General features: G+C 46.4%; 1 pseudogene; it reads right to left on the reverse strand.

Moving 5' to 3' along the window:
• Positions 1–1,259: 1,259 nt before the first annotated feature.
• On the reverse strand, positions 1,260–11,739 carry LOC130493432 (zinc finger protein 420-like; annotated as a pseudogene).
• Between the last annotated feature and the right edge of the window lie 5,244 nt (positions 11,740–16,983).

Genomic DNA, 16,983 nt, shown 5'->3' on the forward strand with positions numbered 1-16,983 from the left:
AAACAGTTGTCCCACAAGAAGCTGTGCTTTTCTGTACTCAGGGATAATTTTGTAAATAAGAGGGAGAGGGAGAGAGATTGATTTGTGGTGCAAGATGATTTAGCTGTTATTGGGCTTTTATACATGACTGTTTCCCTCACGGTCACCTCTCTGACAACGTTGGGTCTTTGTTTTGAATATGCATGCCGTTTCCAGCTGTCAGAGGTTGCCTTGCTCTCCCACTGTGTTTCCGTGTTTTGCTTGCGCTTTCAAATTTTAGATAAAACAGGTCCCTGAAATTACGAGCAAAATGTGGGGAAACACAGGGGAAAGCAAGGCAACCTCTGATGGTCGGAAACATTTAAGGCCCACGAAATCATTTGGCCTGCCCTTCGTGGGTCCTGGCAGATCTCTAGCTCAGGATCTAAAAGTGGTGATCTGCCCCCTACTGCAGACAGGAATAGCCTCTATTCAAGGCAGATGTGTTTGTTTTGCTGAAAAAAGGAATCTTTTCCCCCCTTGCAGAAGAGTCGTTAGCTATGGAGCTGCTAGGGCCACCCAAGAAACTGTGTTAACTCTTTCCCACCTGGGCCATGGAGAAATATATTCCCTCTATACTACAAGAGGGCTGGGGGTGGAAGTGGCAACAATGGAAGGGTTAAAGGAGGCAGGGCCAGAATGCGTGGGGGGGGGGGAGTTCTTAGCCAGTGTGTCCTCATTTCATCCCTGCAGATGGCGGTAACAGGAGCCAGCTGTAGAATCTGGCCCCGACCATGCGGAGCAGGAGCAACTCCGGTGTGCAGCTGGGTGGCTATGCCCGGCTGGTGCAACAGACCATCCTGTGCCACCAGGTGGACAAGTGCACCACTGGTTGGATGTTTGCCTGCATGTCCACGTCGGGGGGGGGGTCATCTGCCTGCCTGGGGCTTGGTTGGCTAATTTTTATGTTGATAATTTTGTATGGCCCGCAAATGATGTTATAAATATCCAAATGGCCCTTGGCGGGGAAAAAGTTCCCCACCTCTGCCCTGCAGGGTTGCCATATGTCAACTGCGACGGGACAGCATTTTCCACCATCACCCGTAATGACCTGGTAGAGCCAGTGTGGTGTAGTGGTTAAGAGTGGCTGACTCTAATCTGGAGAGCCAGGTTCGATTCCCCACTCCTCCACAGGAAGCCAGATAGGTGACCTTGGGCTCTTTCAGCCCACACAGAGGCATGCAACGGTAGCTCACCTCCGAGCATCTCTCGCCTTGAAAACCCTACGGGGTTGTTATAAGTCAGCGGTGGCTTAACAGCACTTTCCACCACGTGGACACTTCCAGCACCACCTTCTGGTTCCTGTCCTCCAAGAACAAGAGGAACTGATGGAAAATTGAACTGCACTGTTCTGAGCCAGCTAGGCAGCATTAGAGGCATACTGGGGTCATTGGCATCAAAAGGTGCTGAGATGTCCAGGGCAATTTATAGGGAAAGAGCCCCTCCCTGTGTGATGAATTATTTTATTTGCACCAATCTAGAAATGTATACTGAATTCAGATCTTAGAGAGTTAAAGCCTCATTAGCTGAACAACAGCTCTAAACACTGCAATCTGGTCTGTTTAAGTGTCTGAGAGAGGCTTCTCTTTCGCAGCTCAAAGATCTATTATGGGTCAGATGTCAGATCTTATGCCAGCAGAACAAATAGAGAACTATTATTTCATTGAAAATAAAAACATAACTCTTTTTCTTAGGCAAGAATAGAACAAATAACTAATTATGCAACAAGCTCTAAAGATAACAAAGTACTAATAATTCTTCTGTCATTTCCTAAATTTGAGTTAAATGCATAATGATTACAATTATGGCAAATTAAATCTTAAAGTGATAGGGAGAAAGCAGTGTAAAACAGGAAGCCCAACATGCAAGATAGGCTCTGCTTTGACTGGAAGTCACCAGCAGAAACCCTTATATGGCACTTTTTATACAGTCAGCAACAAGAACTAAATCTCTCTAACTTTAACACATGATTGGATTGTCCTCTAAATACAATGTCTAAAGCTAATTAATTCAAACGAATAATAAGAGGCAAGCTCTTAATAACCTCATTAAAACTCTCAAAGCAAAGTTATGAGGTTAAAATTAGAATTGTTTGTGGTTAAAGAATACTGTCTGTTATTTTGTCAGCTACACTGTCTTGCTGTCAGTCCTCAATTTGTGATCCATGAGAATACACAGATTGACAGGCATACAAGTTGTTTCAATCATGAATATGTGACACCTTGAGTACCAAAGGCCATTACACTCAGGCAACTAGGAGGTTTATCGCACCAACAATTTACAGCATATTATCATGATGCTTGGTGTGTGTGTTTTGGATGCATATTCTTCATTTCCAATCGTATTTATGTTTTGGATGCATATTCTTCATTTCCGTATTCTTCATTTCTGTGCCTGTTAAGACTGCTCCCAAGACGGTTTATCATCATATCACAAGGAGGAGCATTGCGTCATGTCTACGTCGCTGATGCTTCCCCACCTCCCCTTTTTTCACGCATGCGCAATATCATTGATCCGAAGGAGCGCTGTACGCCATTAAGAATTGCCTCATTTGCACGGCAGGGAAACCCTAATCACAACCTATGCAGGCATTCCCCCCCCCCAAAAAAAACAAACCAAAATGAGCCGTTCCTTGCACAGTGCTAATCACAGAGCTGCCGTCTTTTCGGGTATTGGTCCAACGATCTCGCATTTTTTTGTTGGGACAAGCACATTAAAAAAAATTTTTTTGAGAGCAGGAGAAAGGCAGAAACAGGCGGGGAGAAACTTTGTGCCGGCAGGAGAGCCCTGACACACAGATACACACACACACACGTGTGTGTGTGTGTGCTCTCTCTATCCCTCAGTCTCTCTCTCTTCCTCCTCCTGCTGCTTCCCCCTCCCCCATCTGCCGCTTGCAGCAATTTCGCTACTTTTCCAGCCCTCGCCCTCCTCTGCATTCCTTCCCCCTCAAGCCCACGAACCTTTTACAAAATCCACTTCAAGGACATTCCATATGAGGGAAATGTTTGATTGGGACCCTGCACCAATAAAAATGGTTGATGTAATGTTCCAACATTCCCATGTTCCTTTGTAAGACCACAAGCACTTGGGGGGGGGGAATTAAGTAACAATAATGATTGGTGGATGCAAACGGGAGGGGAGGGGGAAGGTGGGATGGGAGGAGAAAGGCTTTTCATTGGGTGATGCAAAAAGAGGAGAGGAGAACTGAATAGTGTATGTAACTGAACGCACCCCTTGGATTGCTGGTTTTGAAACGACATAACAAAATGTTATAGGCGGTATAGGCGTTTTGGGAGAAAACGGATGTCTGGCGCTTCCATAGCATTTCCAAGCCGAAATGGGAGGTTTGAGGCACGATCTAACCTGGATAACACATTTTTTAAAATGTAGTATATACTGAGTGCGTTAGGCCCCTTTGAGAGTTTTCATGCCATAACCAGTTTAGAAACCACTTTGAGAAAGCTCAAAACAAGTCTGTAATGCTTAAGAGACTCTGAAGAGGAAAGGCCAAAGGCAATCCCATTTTCAAGTACAGATTAACCTACATATCACAGGCATTAACAAAGCTGTACTGTGCATACTTCTAAGGGTTCCTTCAAGGGGGCATTTACACCTTTGAGGTCTACTTTGTTGGTTTCCTTGGCAGCTTTGTCTCGTGTGGATTGTTTGATGGGAAGAAAACCATGAGATATGCCTGAAGCTCTATCCACACTCTGAGCAATTATAAGGTTTCTCCTCTGTGTGGATTTTTTGATGGAAACTAAGGCTTGAGCTTCGACTAAAGCTCTTTCCACACTCTGTGCATTTATATGGTTTCTCCCCTGTGTGAATTCTTTGATGGGTAGTCAGGTTGCTCTGCTGATTGAAGCTTTTTCCACAGCCTAAGCATTTATATGGTTTCTCCCCTGTGTGGATTCTGAGATGATTAGTAAGTTGGGACTTTTTCTTGAAGCTCTTTCCGCACTCTAAGCATTTATATGGTTTCTCCTCTGTGTGGTTATTTGAATGGTTAGTAACGTTGGACTTGATAACGAAACTCTTTCCACACTGGAAGCATTTACATGGTTTCTCTCTTTTGTGGATTCTTAGATGGGTAGTAAGGCTGGCCTTATGACTGAAGCTCTTCGGGCACTCTGTGCAATGATATGGTTTCTCCCCTGTGTGGGTATTTTGATGGTCGGTAAGGTGGGACTTTTTACTAAAGCTCTTTCCACACAATGAGCATTTATATGGTTTCTCCACTACGTGGGTATTTTGATGGTCAGTAAGGTGGACCTTCTGACTGAATGTTTTTCCACATTCTGAGCATTTATATGGTTTCTCCCCTGTGTGGGTTCTTTGATGGGTAGTAAGGTTGGCCTTCTGATTGAAACTCTTTCCACACACTGAGCAATTATATGGTTTCTCCCCTGTGTGGATATGTTGATGGTAAGTAAGACGGGACTTCTTACTGAAGCTCTTTCCACACTCAAAGCATGTATATGGTTTCTCCCCTGTGTGGGCATTTTGATGGTCAGTGAGGTAGGACTTCTTACTGAAGCACTTTCCACACTCTAAGCAGTTATATGGTTTCTCACCTGTGTGGGTATTTTGATGATCAGTAAGATGAGACTTCTTAATGAAATTCTTTCCACATTCTAAGCATTTATATGGCTTCTCCCCTCTGTGAATTCTTTGATGAACAGTAGCATACTCCTTTCGACGGAACCTCTTTCCACACACTAAGCATTTATATGGTTTCTCCCCTGTGTGGATTCTTCGATGGATAGTAAGATGGCCATTCTGACTGAATCGCTTTCCACACTCTGAGCATTTGTATGGTTTTTCTTCTATATGGGTATTTTGATGGTTGGTAAGGTGAGACTTCTTACTGAAGCTTTTTCCACACTGTAAGCATTTATATGGTTTCTCCCCTTTGTGGATTCTTTGATGGTTTGTAACGTTCTCCTTCCGACTGAAGCACTTTCCGCATTCTAGGCATTTGTATGGTTTTTCCCCAGTGTGAATTCTCTGATGGATAGTAAGGTGGCCATTCTGAGTGAAGCCCTTTCCACACACTGAGCATTTATATGGTTTCTCCCTGGTGTGGATTGTTTGATGAGAAGAAAGTCCACTAAACATGAAGTATTTTCCACACTCTGAGCATGTACATGGTATCTCTCCTAGGTTGATTCTTTGATGGAAAGTGAGGTAGTCCTCCCAAACAAAGCTTTTTCCACACTGTATGTATTTATAAGTGTTTTCATCAATGTGAATTCGTTGGTGTCCAATAAGGTGGTTCTTCTTTCTGAAGCACTTTGCTGCAGATTCTTTTCCCCATTTGTGATTTGCTTCAGTTTCCCTTCTTTGTTCTTCCTCTCTCTTGCTCTCTCTCTCTGTAGGAATAAAAAGAAAAATCAAATGAGGGGGAAACAATGAATAATCACAGTTAACTCCTGTTTTGAAAAAGAGAATGGAAAAACCTAAATAGGAAGGCAGATCCTTCAGCTTTCCATGCGGAAAGTCATGTAAACGTTTTGCTCCAGTGGCTGCATGTCATGGCCATTCAGCACTTAAAGTCTTCTGTTCAAAGAGCTCATATACCAAGGCTGGATAAGACACATTGGAAGGTTAGTGCCAGTCAGTGAAGATAGTACAGACAAAGATAGTACAATGGCAGATTCGAATCTTAGAGAACAATCCTAAGCAAGTCTACTGAGACTCCTACTCAGGTCTATTGCTCACAGGAAAGTGTTCTTAGGATCACTATAGCTGTTGTATAATCAGGGCTGTTGTCACAAAGGCATCTGCCCCACATTTTGGGCACCAAAGATAAGTTTGACATGGTGTGAAATTCCATCCTTTTCAGCAGCAACAGCAGGAAGGAACATGAAAACTCCTTTTCCTACCAGGTCCACCATAATGTTTATCCTGTGTGGGAGAGGAGACCTTCCCAGATCATGGAAACAGTGGAATACTTGTGTAACACAACAATTCAGGTGATAGAAAACTATTAGAGGAAGACAATTTTGGCCAGAGAGCCACACTGAGATCTATAAGTTATGTCTCTTTGGAAAGGCACACCAGGAGGAATGGCAGCATGGTATACTATAGCCCAATCTCATCAGATCTCGAATGCTAAGGAGAGTCAGCCCTGGTTAGTGTCAAGAAGTTGAGGCCTCTCAATTTCTTGGATTGCATGATTTTTTGGTTCAGGCCTGGGAGGCCTATGAATTTTGTGTTATTGGGATTTTAGACCAGCAAAATAAGTTTCCTTTTGAAAACTGCTTCTGTGGAGGGAGTAAGGTAAGCCCCAGCTGGTGCTAGTTAACCTCTCCCCTTTCTGGAATGCAAGGCCGTGCATTGCCATGGTGATTGGTCAGCCATCATGACGATGTCCAGGTGTCAGGGATTCTGCAGGCTTCCTCACCTGAAAACATCTGAGTGAGTCAGCATTTCTGACCAAGCGATTAATTAACAGCTAAGTGCTTTCATTTTCTCAATTGGTCTCTATGAGCTCATCCCTTTGAGAAAACGGATATAAGGACAAACCAGCCCTAAGCAAACTATGCACACTTTGGGGTACAGCAGGAGAGCTGTGCTGGCAGCATCAGAACCCATTTGATTTTGGCCCTTGAGGGGGAACCTCTGGTCAAGCTGACCTGCTTGGAGAAATCTTTGGACAATCTTTTGAAACTTGAATGCTGGAAGCATCTTTGGGAAGTTGGTAACTATAAAACCTGATGCAAGAAACCTTTGCCAATCCTTTTGAATCAAAAAGGCTTTTTGAATGTATTAGTTAGCTAGGCTAAATGGTTTGTTATTTTCTTGCTTAAAACTTCATGACTTTTCTTTCCTGTAAACCAGCATAAACCTTATAAATAAATTGTTAGCCTTTAAATAGATTGTGTCTTTTGATTTTGGGATTCCAAGCGCCTTGTGTGAGTGTAAAATCCACCTACCAAAAGAACCTAAGACATTTTGGGAGTGTAATCTTTCCCTGGCAGGCCTCTACCTTGCAGGGTAAGTGTTGCACTTAATTTTGGAGTGAGTTGGGAGAGGATTGCCCTTATCTTCCCCCTGGAGCTCAATCTTTTGAAAGGGCTGGTGGTAGCTACTCCTTGGACTTGGGGTGAACGCCTGGAGTTCAAGGTTTTGTCTTTTGGAAAACTTTTGACCAAACCAAAGCAGCCTCCAACTGGTGGAGACAGTTTGGGGAGCTTTTTGACAGTTAGTATTTGTATGGGAGACCACCAAGGTATAGCACGGTTGCTATGCAGAAGAAGGCACTGGCAAACCACCTCTGTTAGTCTCTTCCTTGAAAACCCCATAAGGGGTAGCCATAAGTCAGCTGCAACTTGATGACTCTTTACAGACACACAGAAGGCACAGCTGAGAATCTCCTATACTGGACAGCTTCTCAACAGACAAGAAATAACCTTTGTGCTAAGTCCAACTTCTCTTTTTCCTTTAGTCCCATGACAGCACACGGTAAAAAGATGTTCTGTAGCTGACCCACAACCCAGGTGGGACAGAGTAGTGAGCCTCTGCCCTCGTAAAACACAGCTTTTTAAACTCTAGCCAAAGGCAGCATCTCTCAAGGAAAGAGAATATTTATTCAAAAAAAAGAGTTGGTTTTTATACCCAGCTTTTCTCTATTGTAAGGAGTCCCAAAACGGCTTACAATCACCTTCCCTTCTCCTCCCCACAACAGACACCTTGTGAGGCAGGTGGGGCTGAGAGAGTTCTGAGAGAACCGTGACTGGTCCAAGGTCATATAGCAGGTGGAGGAGTGGGGAAACCAACCTGGTTCACCAGAATAGAGTCCACAGCTCTTAACAAATACATGACGCTGGCTCTTGTCCCTCTTTCTCCCATGGCAGGGACTTATTGTGGCTTAAAAAAACAAATACTCATTTAAAAAACACAATTTAAAAACCAACAGACCACCAGGAAGACCACCCTTCAAGTTAGCGCTTTCAGAAGGGAAGAACAGATACAGGGATTCCTGTGTAGGATCTGTGTACCTCTAGAATAAACTGAAACCATATACTCAGAAAAGGGGGTCCTGATGTGATAGCAGGAATCACTGGAGAGGTCAGGAGGGAACACATGAAGGTAGTACATAAATTAGTCAGTATTGTCTATTCAAACTGGCAATGGCTCTCCAGGGTCTCAGGAACAGGTCCTTCACATCACCTACCACCTAATCCTTTTAACTGGAGATGCCTGGGTAGAACCTGGGACTTTCCACGTGGAAAGGAGACGCTCTACTACTAAGCCCTGGCCCCACCCCAGAGGAGGGAAGATCAGTTGGAAAACCCCACTCCCTCTTGCAGAAGGATAGAAACCACATGAGCTCTCCTGATGACAACATATTCTCAATAGGGTTGCCAAGCAAGGCCTGGCAACTGGCACAGGGGCTTGCAGGGGACATCATGACATTGTTGGCAATGTGCTGATGTCACATCCTGTGCACCCAGAATGACATCAGCGCACTGCCAGGGGATGTTCTAGCAAAATGCTAGAGTGTCCTCTGGTGACGCATTAATGTAACTTCCAGGCCCTCAGGTTGTGATGGCAGCATGTTGGATCATGCAGCCATTTCCCTGGACTTTCCCATCCATTTTCCCTCTGCTGGCCTGGTGAATGGTGGTGGGGAGTGCCCGCTGGCAGCAGGGAATCTCCCACTCCCTTAGAGGGGGGCAGACCTAATTCTCAAGGATTCCAAACTAGCCTCTCTCCATGGCCTCACCCTATTTTATGAAGAGAAGAGAATGCTACTGGAAGGGAGATACTTGCATATCCCCTATTCTCAATGTCTGTGTTCCTGCTGGTTAAACACAGTCAAAACAGTGGAACATGTTTTAGGATACTGTCCATTTTATAAAGACATTCGTTCCACATACCTCACCCCTACTCTATCAAAGTTCCCATGCAGATGTGGAAAATTCGACATGAATTTCCTCCTTGTGGAAATGAAACCACCTCTAAAGTGGCCAAATTCCGTGCTGAGACTTTGTCCATAAGCAAGCAGATATTCCAGATTTGTCCATAAACAAGCAGATTTTAATAACTTCTATGTATAATTAATTATAGCACAATAAGGTTATGAATTTTAATCTGTATATTAATTTTATAGCTGTATGTAAATTGTGCTGCTAAACTGACGCTGTGATCTTTTGATCATAATAGCGCTTGGCTCTCATGGCCCTTTCTTACATGCCCAGGGTAATGCTAATCGCTAATTTGGGGTCAGGAAGCAATTTTCCTCCAGGCCAGATTGGCCACGGATCTTGGAGGGTTTTTTTTTTTTTTTTTTGCCATCTTCTGGTCATGGAACAGGGGTCACTGGGGGTGTGGGGGAGGGAAGGAAGTTGCGAATTTCCTGCATTGTGCAGGGGGTTGGACTAGATGACCATGGTGGTCCCTTCCGACTTTATGATTCTAAATGCTGATTGATTGAACTTTGCTCTGGAACTAGTTGCTTGAGTGGATGGGTAGGCTGGAAGGGGCTGAGCAGTATCAACCAAACCTTTAGCTGTCTCTGTAATGCTTCCCATCCCAGGTGCATTGAGAAGCTGGAAGCACCTTGATGTCCAGGATCCCTCTCTTTGCACTGTTCCCACTGGCATTTTCCCACACTGCTTCCCTGAATCCACACTTCTGCCCACCATATAACAGAATCATAGAGTTGGAAGGGACCGTACAGGCCATCTAGTCCAACCCCCTGCTCAATGCAGGATCAGCCTAAAACACCCCTAACAAGTGTAAGGATTTGCTGTACGGATTACTGAGATAAGCATTTTGAGCACATATGAAAAGGGCAATATAAACAAAAACAGATTTCTAGTCCTAACAGACACAGTCTTCAGGGAAGCAAAGTTTATAAACTGGTCTGATACAGGAATTACTAAGCAGAAAGTTGGCACAGCTAATGTTGCTATTTCTCTGTATGTCAGTGATTAGCAATTTCAGACACAGAACAAGGTCACACAGTACAAAAGAAATGAGAAGTGCTGACAGGGAAGGACTGGGGAGGGGGAATTCAGGTCTCCAATAAATGGATCTGAAATACTCCCCACGCTGCCGGGCTGCCCTCACTTCTGACTTGTGCAAGAGAAGGTCGGACCAGAACCAATGGGTTAAAATTAAATCAAAAGAATTTCCATCTAGACCAGTGGTTCCCAACATGGGGCACACGCCCCACGGGGGGGCAATTTGATTTTTATGGGGGGCAATTCGAGAATGAATTATTAACAGTGATTTTTTTGCATTTTTATTTTATTGTATAGTAATTACTTCAGAAGGAAAAGAGGAAGACCCTACAAGAGATGGATTGACTCAATAAAGGAAGCCACAGCCTTCAATTTGCAAGATCTGAGCAAGGCTGTCAAAGATAGGACATTTTGGAGGACTTTCATTCATAGGGTCACCAGGAGTTGGAAGCGACTTGACGGCACTTAACACACACACACACACAATTACTTCAAGTGCCCTTTCGTTCTTTTATTTTTCTCTTTCATGGATGCCATGTTCTTTGGAATTTTGTTTAGACCAGGTTAATGGCCTTTTAGACTTCCTCCACGTGAATACGAGTTCATTTTTTGAATAATAAGAATTATATGTCACAGGGGGGGGGGCATCAGGATTTTAGAGATGCTTAGGTGGGGCATGGCCAAAAAAAGGTTGGAAACCACTGATTTAGACATTAGGAAGAGTTTCCTAACAGTTAGAGAAGTTCTTCAGTGGAACAGCCTTCCTAGGGAGGTGGTCAGCTCTCCTTCCCTGGAGGTTTTTCAGAAGAGGTTAGATGGCCATCTGTCAGCAATGCTGATTCTATGACCTTAGGCAGATTATGAGAGGGAGGGCATCTTGGCCATCTTCTGGTCACTGGGTGTGTGGGGAGGAGGTACTTAGTTTCCTGCATTGTGCAGGGGGTTGGACTAGATGACCCTGGTGGTCCCTTCCAACTCTATGATTCTATGATTCTAAGCAAGCAATCCCCAGCCTTACTCAGAAGCTAGTGTGTGAGGGCTGTTCAGTTGAAAACAAATCATTCATGATGTATCACCTGAAAAAGGTAGCCGAGAGTGCAGCCATTTCCAGCTCTCCATCTGGATGTATTGGCAATTGGGCTGGTAGACAGTTCCACAAAGATGTCCATTAACTTATTTTTTACAAAGAAAAAGAAGGGGCCTGTCTTTCTTCGAAGAGGCCATACTACGACCCAGGAAGCGCTGAAATTTGTTTTTTAATGTTTCCAGATTGAGCTGCCTCTAGCTAGGAGGCCAGAAAAAATATTTTAAATAAATGAAAATGATTACCCAGAGAGGACAGATTGTTGTAATTCTCCTCCATGACTACCCTGTACAGATCCCTTTGGGCCAGATCCAGCAGAGCCCACTCCTCCTCTGAGAAGTACACAGCCACGTCCTCGAAGGTCACCAGACCCTAAAAGAAGAAGGAACTCTTTACACTTTACATAAAACCTGACAGGCCAAAGTGAAAGTCCAATGGCAGAGGAGTGTTCTCTTCTAGGATCCAAATCTGCCTTGGGTATGTTCAAAGCCTTCATAGTGGGCAGATTTCAGAGAAGGAAAAAGAGAGGGATTCCTCCACCCTCAACAGAGAAACACAGGTAACAGAGGCACAAGGGGTGTCCTCAAGCTTCCTTCCCTACCTCATCCTGGTGCATGGAAGATGTTCCCACTGCAACAGAAAAAGTCCAGGAATCTCCTGCCTGCATCCTTCCACTGTCTGTGAGGGAAGCAAAGGAGATGGGAAGAGATTACCCTGTTCACTGCCTGGCCAAGTTCAAGCCCTTTTCCTCCTATTTAAAACCCAGAGTTTTGAGATCAGGTGTGGCATAGGGATAGTGTCAGACTAGGGTCCTGGTAGACCTGGGTTTAAATCCCCTATTCTACCATTGGAGCTTGCTGGGTTGACCTCAGGCCCATTAGAAGAAGAAGAGTTGGTTTTTATATGCCAACTTTCTCTACCTCTTAAGGGAGAATCAAACCAGCTTACAATCACCTTCCCTTCCCCTCCCCACAACAGACACCCTGTGAGGTAGGTGGGGCTGAGAGAGTTGTGACTAGCCCAAGGTCACCCAGCTGGCTTCATGTGGAGGAGTGGGGAAACCAGCCCAGTTCTCCAGATTGGAGTCCACCACTCCAAACCACCGCTCTTAACCCCTACACCACATCTCAGCTCCACCCACCTCGCAGGGTTGTTGTTGAGACAATGGAGGAGGGGAGAACAATGTTCTAAACTGACACCAGCGACAATCACATATCAACCAACTATACTAACAGAAGATTTGTCCCTCAACACAGGCATGACCCTTCCTTTGAAAAGGAGGAAGGGAGCAAATCCTCCCAGGCCCTGGGGAAAAAGAATTCCACATCTATGGAGCCACCATCCAAAAGGCCCTGACCTTTGTTAAAGGCAATCCGACTGCCAGCAACCACTTATATCGAGATCAGGGATTGGTGTGTGTGCGTGTAAAGTGCCATCGAGCCACAGCTGACTTACAGAGGGCTTGGTAGGTGGGTGATAACTCTTAACAGGGAGTAAAGGAGGAACAAACAGTCTGAGAGAATATACAACCAATTCTGCCCTCAACAAAGCTAATAAATTATTTTTCTGGCACATTTTAGATTTCATGTGGGATCCCTCCCCCTCCAGCTGCTTCTTGGCTAAAACCTCTAGCCTGGGCTCAAAGGGTGGAATTACTCACGAGAAGGAAGCACAGCTGAACTGGTGCTCATTAATCCTTACCCAGGGAACAGGCAGCTCTGTCACCCTCCTGCTTGATCCCTTGGAAGAAGAGATCCGGTCTGGGGGCTGAGGGAGACTTCTCTGCCCCTTTGGATGCCCCCTGAAATGGCAGAGAAGGAGTCGGGAGAGGGATGAGGAAAGGAACTGTGCAGCCAAAGGCCTCGGAAGGGGAGGGACATAAGAAGAGCCCTGCTGGGTCAGACCAGTGGTTCATCTAGTCCAGCATTGTGTCTTCAGCTTTTCCTAGCATTATTGTCTTTTCCAGTGAGTCTTGTCTTCTCATAATGGGACCAAAGTAAGATAGTCTCTATTTGTTCATTTTAACTTCTAAGGAGAATTCTTATTCAGCTTGTATGTTTTTGGCACAGCCAACTTGCGGACGCTCACTGAAATGTTAATAGACGTTTTAGTGAGTTGTAAGGAAATCTGCCCTGAAGCTGTTGCTACCACAATAGGCAACAAAGGCAGGGGATGGAAGGTTTTAGCCATAGGTGGGTTCCTATGGAGGAGCCAATAATGCTGTAGGGTGGGATAAAAAGGGGTGGGGGTGTGGGAATCCTATCTGTGACCTTTGCCCAGGGCTTCAAAGTCACGAAGACCGCCCCAGAATCATCTTTCATATTTTCTGCCCTTGGGACCTCCCAGGAAGGGTTGCTCTCTCACCTGCCATTCCTGCATCTTGTCCTCTGCCTGGCTCAGGAGGAAACCTTCTGCCAGGGCCACTGCCTGGGAACTGTTCTCCGGCCTGCATTCCCTGACCCAGTTCCCCATCTCCGGGGGCAGGACGTCCAGGAACTGCTCCAGGATCACCAGGTCCAGCACCTCCTTCTTGCTGTGCCTTTCTGGCTTCAGCCACTTGTGGGAAAGATGGTAGAGCTGGCTGCAATTCTCCCTGGGCCCCTTGGCCTCCTGGTAGCAGAAATGCCTGAAGTGCACATTTGAGCTGGTGGTGGCCCCATCCAGAGCCTTCTGCACCGTTCTTTCCAAGAATCCCCCGTTTCCCATATTCTCTATGGCCTCAGGGATTCTTTCTGCTCCATGGCAAGCAGAGTCTTCCTCTTCCATTTTCAGGGGAAAGTCAGACGATGCTAAAAGGTTTTCCTTCCTTCCTTTCCAAGAACAGCCAAATGGGTGGGGACTAGGAAACCCTGCAAAGCCAAAAAGGTGTCTGTGAGCAAAATATGACAAAGGCAAAGCAAAAGAGGATGAATCTGACCAGCATCAACGATCCTCTCTGTCGGAAACGAGGCAAAGACAAAACTGAGACTTCCTTCCACTGTAGCCCACAGTCTGAAGTTCCCCTTGTGTCGAGAGTCCCAGGGTGAGAACATCAGAAGACCTTCTGGAGTAGACCAAAGGCCCCTCTAGCGCAGCTCTTTCCCTCACAAACAAGAAGCAAAGGGCCACACTATGCTGCTGTCCCCACAAGTGGTCTGCACAGGTGCATTGTATCTCTGCACATGGAGGCTCCATTGAGCCATCCCAGCTCACAGCTGCTGAAATATCTCCGCTCCTACAGTGAATTCCATACAGCGGTTACACAGAAATACTTCAGAGGCACTGGGAGGGGGATGTGGAATTCGCTGCCAGAGGAGGCCGTGGTGGCCACAAGGATAGACAGCTGTAAAGGGGGCTTAGACAGATTCATGGAGGATAGGTCTATCAGTGGCTACTAGCCATAGTGAATAAAGGGAACCTCCACATTCAGAGACAGCCAACCTCTGATTCCCAGTGCCAGGAGGCAACATCAAAGAAACACCTTGACCTCTATTGCTCTGTGGTTAGCTGGCCAGGTTGCCTGGCTGGCCACCATATGAGGCAGGACCCTGCTGGACTAGATGGCCCACAGGTCCTATGTGGGGCAGGATCTGGCCAGGAGAACTCACATCCAGACTGCAACATTCTCCATGGTGGGAGGGGGGGGGAATGAGACTCTTTGTAAACCTCTGGAAAGTTCAGCCTACCCAAGGCTCTGTGCGAGGATCACATTCCCCTCCCTCCATTTATTATTAACAGAGTCCCACTGGTATCCTCTGGAATACAGCTGCCAACCTCCAGGTGGAGCCTGGAGATCTCCTGCTAGTACAACTGATCTTCAGATTACCAAAATCAGTTCCCCTGGAGAAAATGGCAGCTTTGGCAGGTGGGTTCTATGGCATTATATCCTTCTGAGCGCCCTCCCCACCCCACAAAAATCTCCAGGTATTTTCCAATGCAACGTTGGCCACCCTGGGACCTAATCCTCATCTTCGTCTGTGCCTTGTGTTTCCACTTGCTGCCCCCCGATCTTGCCTCTTTCCATTATCTATCTATCTATCTATCTATCTATCTATCTATCTATCTATCTATCTATCTATCTCCCTCCCCCATTCAGCTACCTAGGGAGGTGGTGAGCTCCCCCTCGTTGGCAGCCTTTAAGCAGAGCTGGACAAGCCCTTGTCAGGGATGCTCTAGGCTGATCCTGCATTGAGCAGGGGGTTGGACTAGATGGCCTCTATGGCCCCTTCTAACTCTAGGATTCTATAAGTGCATTTGCAACTCACCAGACTTGGGGGGAGGGAGCGGCTTCTCCCCCTGGGAAAACACAAGGCTACTTTTCCAGGAGCTGTTCCCAGGGGCCTCCTTCCTCGCTGCCCTTATAGGTTTCCAGACCCTCCCCAGAAAGCCCGAGAAGGGAGCCCCCCATCCCGCCCCACGCTTTGCCCCCCACCCCCATGCAAGCTGGAGGCGGACGGGAGCGTTTCGGGGGAGCGAAGGGGCCCCGGAGCTCGGCCGGGCTGGCGCTGCTGCAAATGCTATATATGCATTCACGAATCCCCTCCCTTCTTCCGCACGCACACACAGAGACAAACAAAAACCCCATACCATACTGCAGAAAATGCAACAACAACTAAAGCAGCCCGGAAACTACAACCAAAGCTTACCGGAGTCGGCAGAGCAGCAGGACTTGTTAAGAGTTACAAAGAATCCGTTAGGGGGGGAATGGAGGGGGGAAAGACACATTCCGGATCTTGCCAATCCCCGGCAATGGCATGGACCTCCGTCCCCCGCACCCCAAAAAGAGTTAAGCCAGGGGAGCTTCGCTTACTACAGAGGAAAGAACGTAGGCAGGAAGGAGCCGCCTCTCCTGATCCCCCTCTTTCTACGCTATTCCCCACCCCCGGAAAAAAATCTTTGCAAAAAGTGATTTGCATTTCCTTTGGGGGGAAAAGCCGTAGGCTGATTCCCCTGGAGGGGAGGGGAGGGGAGGCTAAAAGGGTTTTTTTTTTTTTTTTTAAGGAGGGGCCAGGTAGAGCAAGCATGGAAGAAAAAGTGTTTGGCCAAGCCAGAGAAAAACATCCCCTGTTGTGTACAGACACAACATCCCCAAAGGTCCTTCTCTCCTTTCTATCGCCTTTCCAGACCTAGCTAGCAGCCCCCCCCCCGCTATTGGGGGGCTTGTTTTCCCCATGCAGGGGGGAATCCCATCCTCACCGCAGTCCTGCTCCTCTGCAAGCGCCACCCCCACCTCCACCTGCGGCCTTTCCAAGAAAAAACTTTCACACAGCCCAAATAATGCACTTTCAGTGCACCTTAACGACCGTTTGCAAGTGGATTTTGCCAAATCACACTGTAAAATCCACCTTCAATGTGCATTGAAAGTGGATTGAACATGCGTTATTTGGGCTGTGTGAAAGTGCCCAAAAATAAGACGAAGGTAAAGGAGGTGATCTCTCCCCCCCCCCCCGAACTTTTACTCCGAGGATTCTGCTATAGCAAGAATAAAACCCCAAAGAACATCTAGAATCCGTTTTTTGCAGACTGGCAGGTGGGGAGGAAGGGTGACCAACTCCAGGTTGGGCAATACTTGGAGATTTTGGGATGCAGCCTGGGTGTGAGGTACTGTCATGCCTTTCTTTCGGTTTCGCCCGTACAAGCGGCTAAGGTCTGGCACGAAGGCTCTTGACATGAGTCAGGCCTGTGCCGGGATGTTCTCACTCCCAGTGATTCCCTCCCCCCATGTCCTTGACTGTTAACAAGCAACTGCTAACAAGCAAGTCCAAGTCTGTGTTTTGATGTCTGCTTCGCTGCCCTGCCTTAGACGCTGTTATCAATTCCTTTCCCAAAACACTGAACTGGGCACCTGCTTTGTAGACATGTTTATAACTTTGCACTGTTCTCTAAGTAATCACTTGCAGCTTTGCCTCTGCAAGGGCCTGG

This window comes from Euleptes europaea, chromosome 1, assembly GCF_029931775.1.
Source record: "Euleptes europaea isolate rEulEur1 chromosome 1, rEulEur1.hap1, whole genome shotgun sequence".
In the NCBI taxonomy this organism is placed as follows: domain Eukaryota; kingdom Metazoa; phylum Chordata; class Lepidosauria; order Squamata; family Sphaerodactylidae; genus Euleptes; species Euleptes europaea.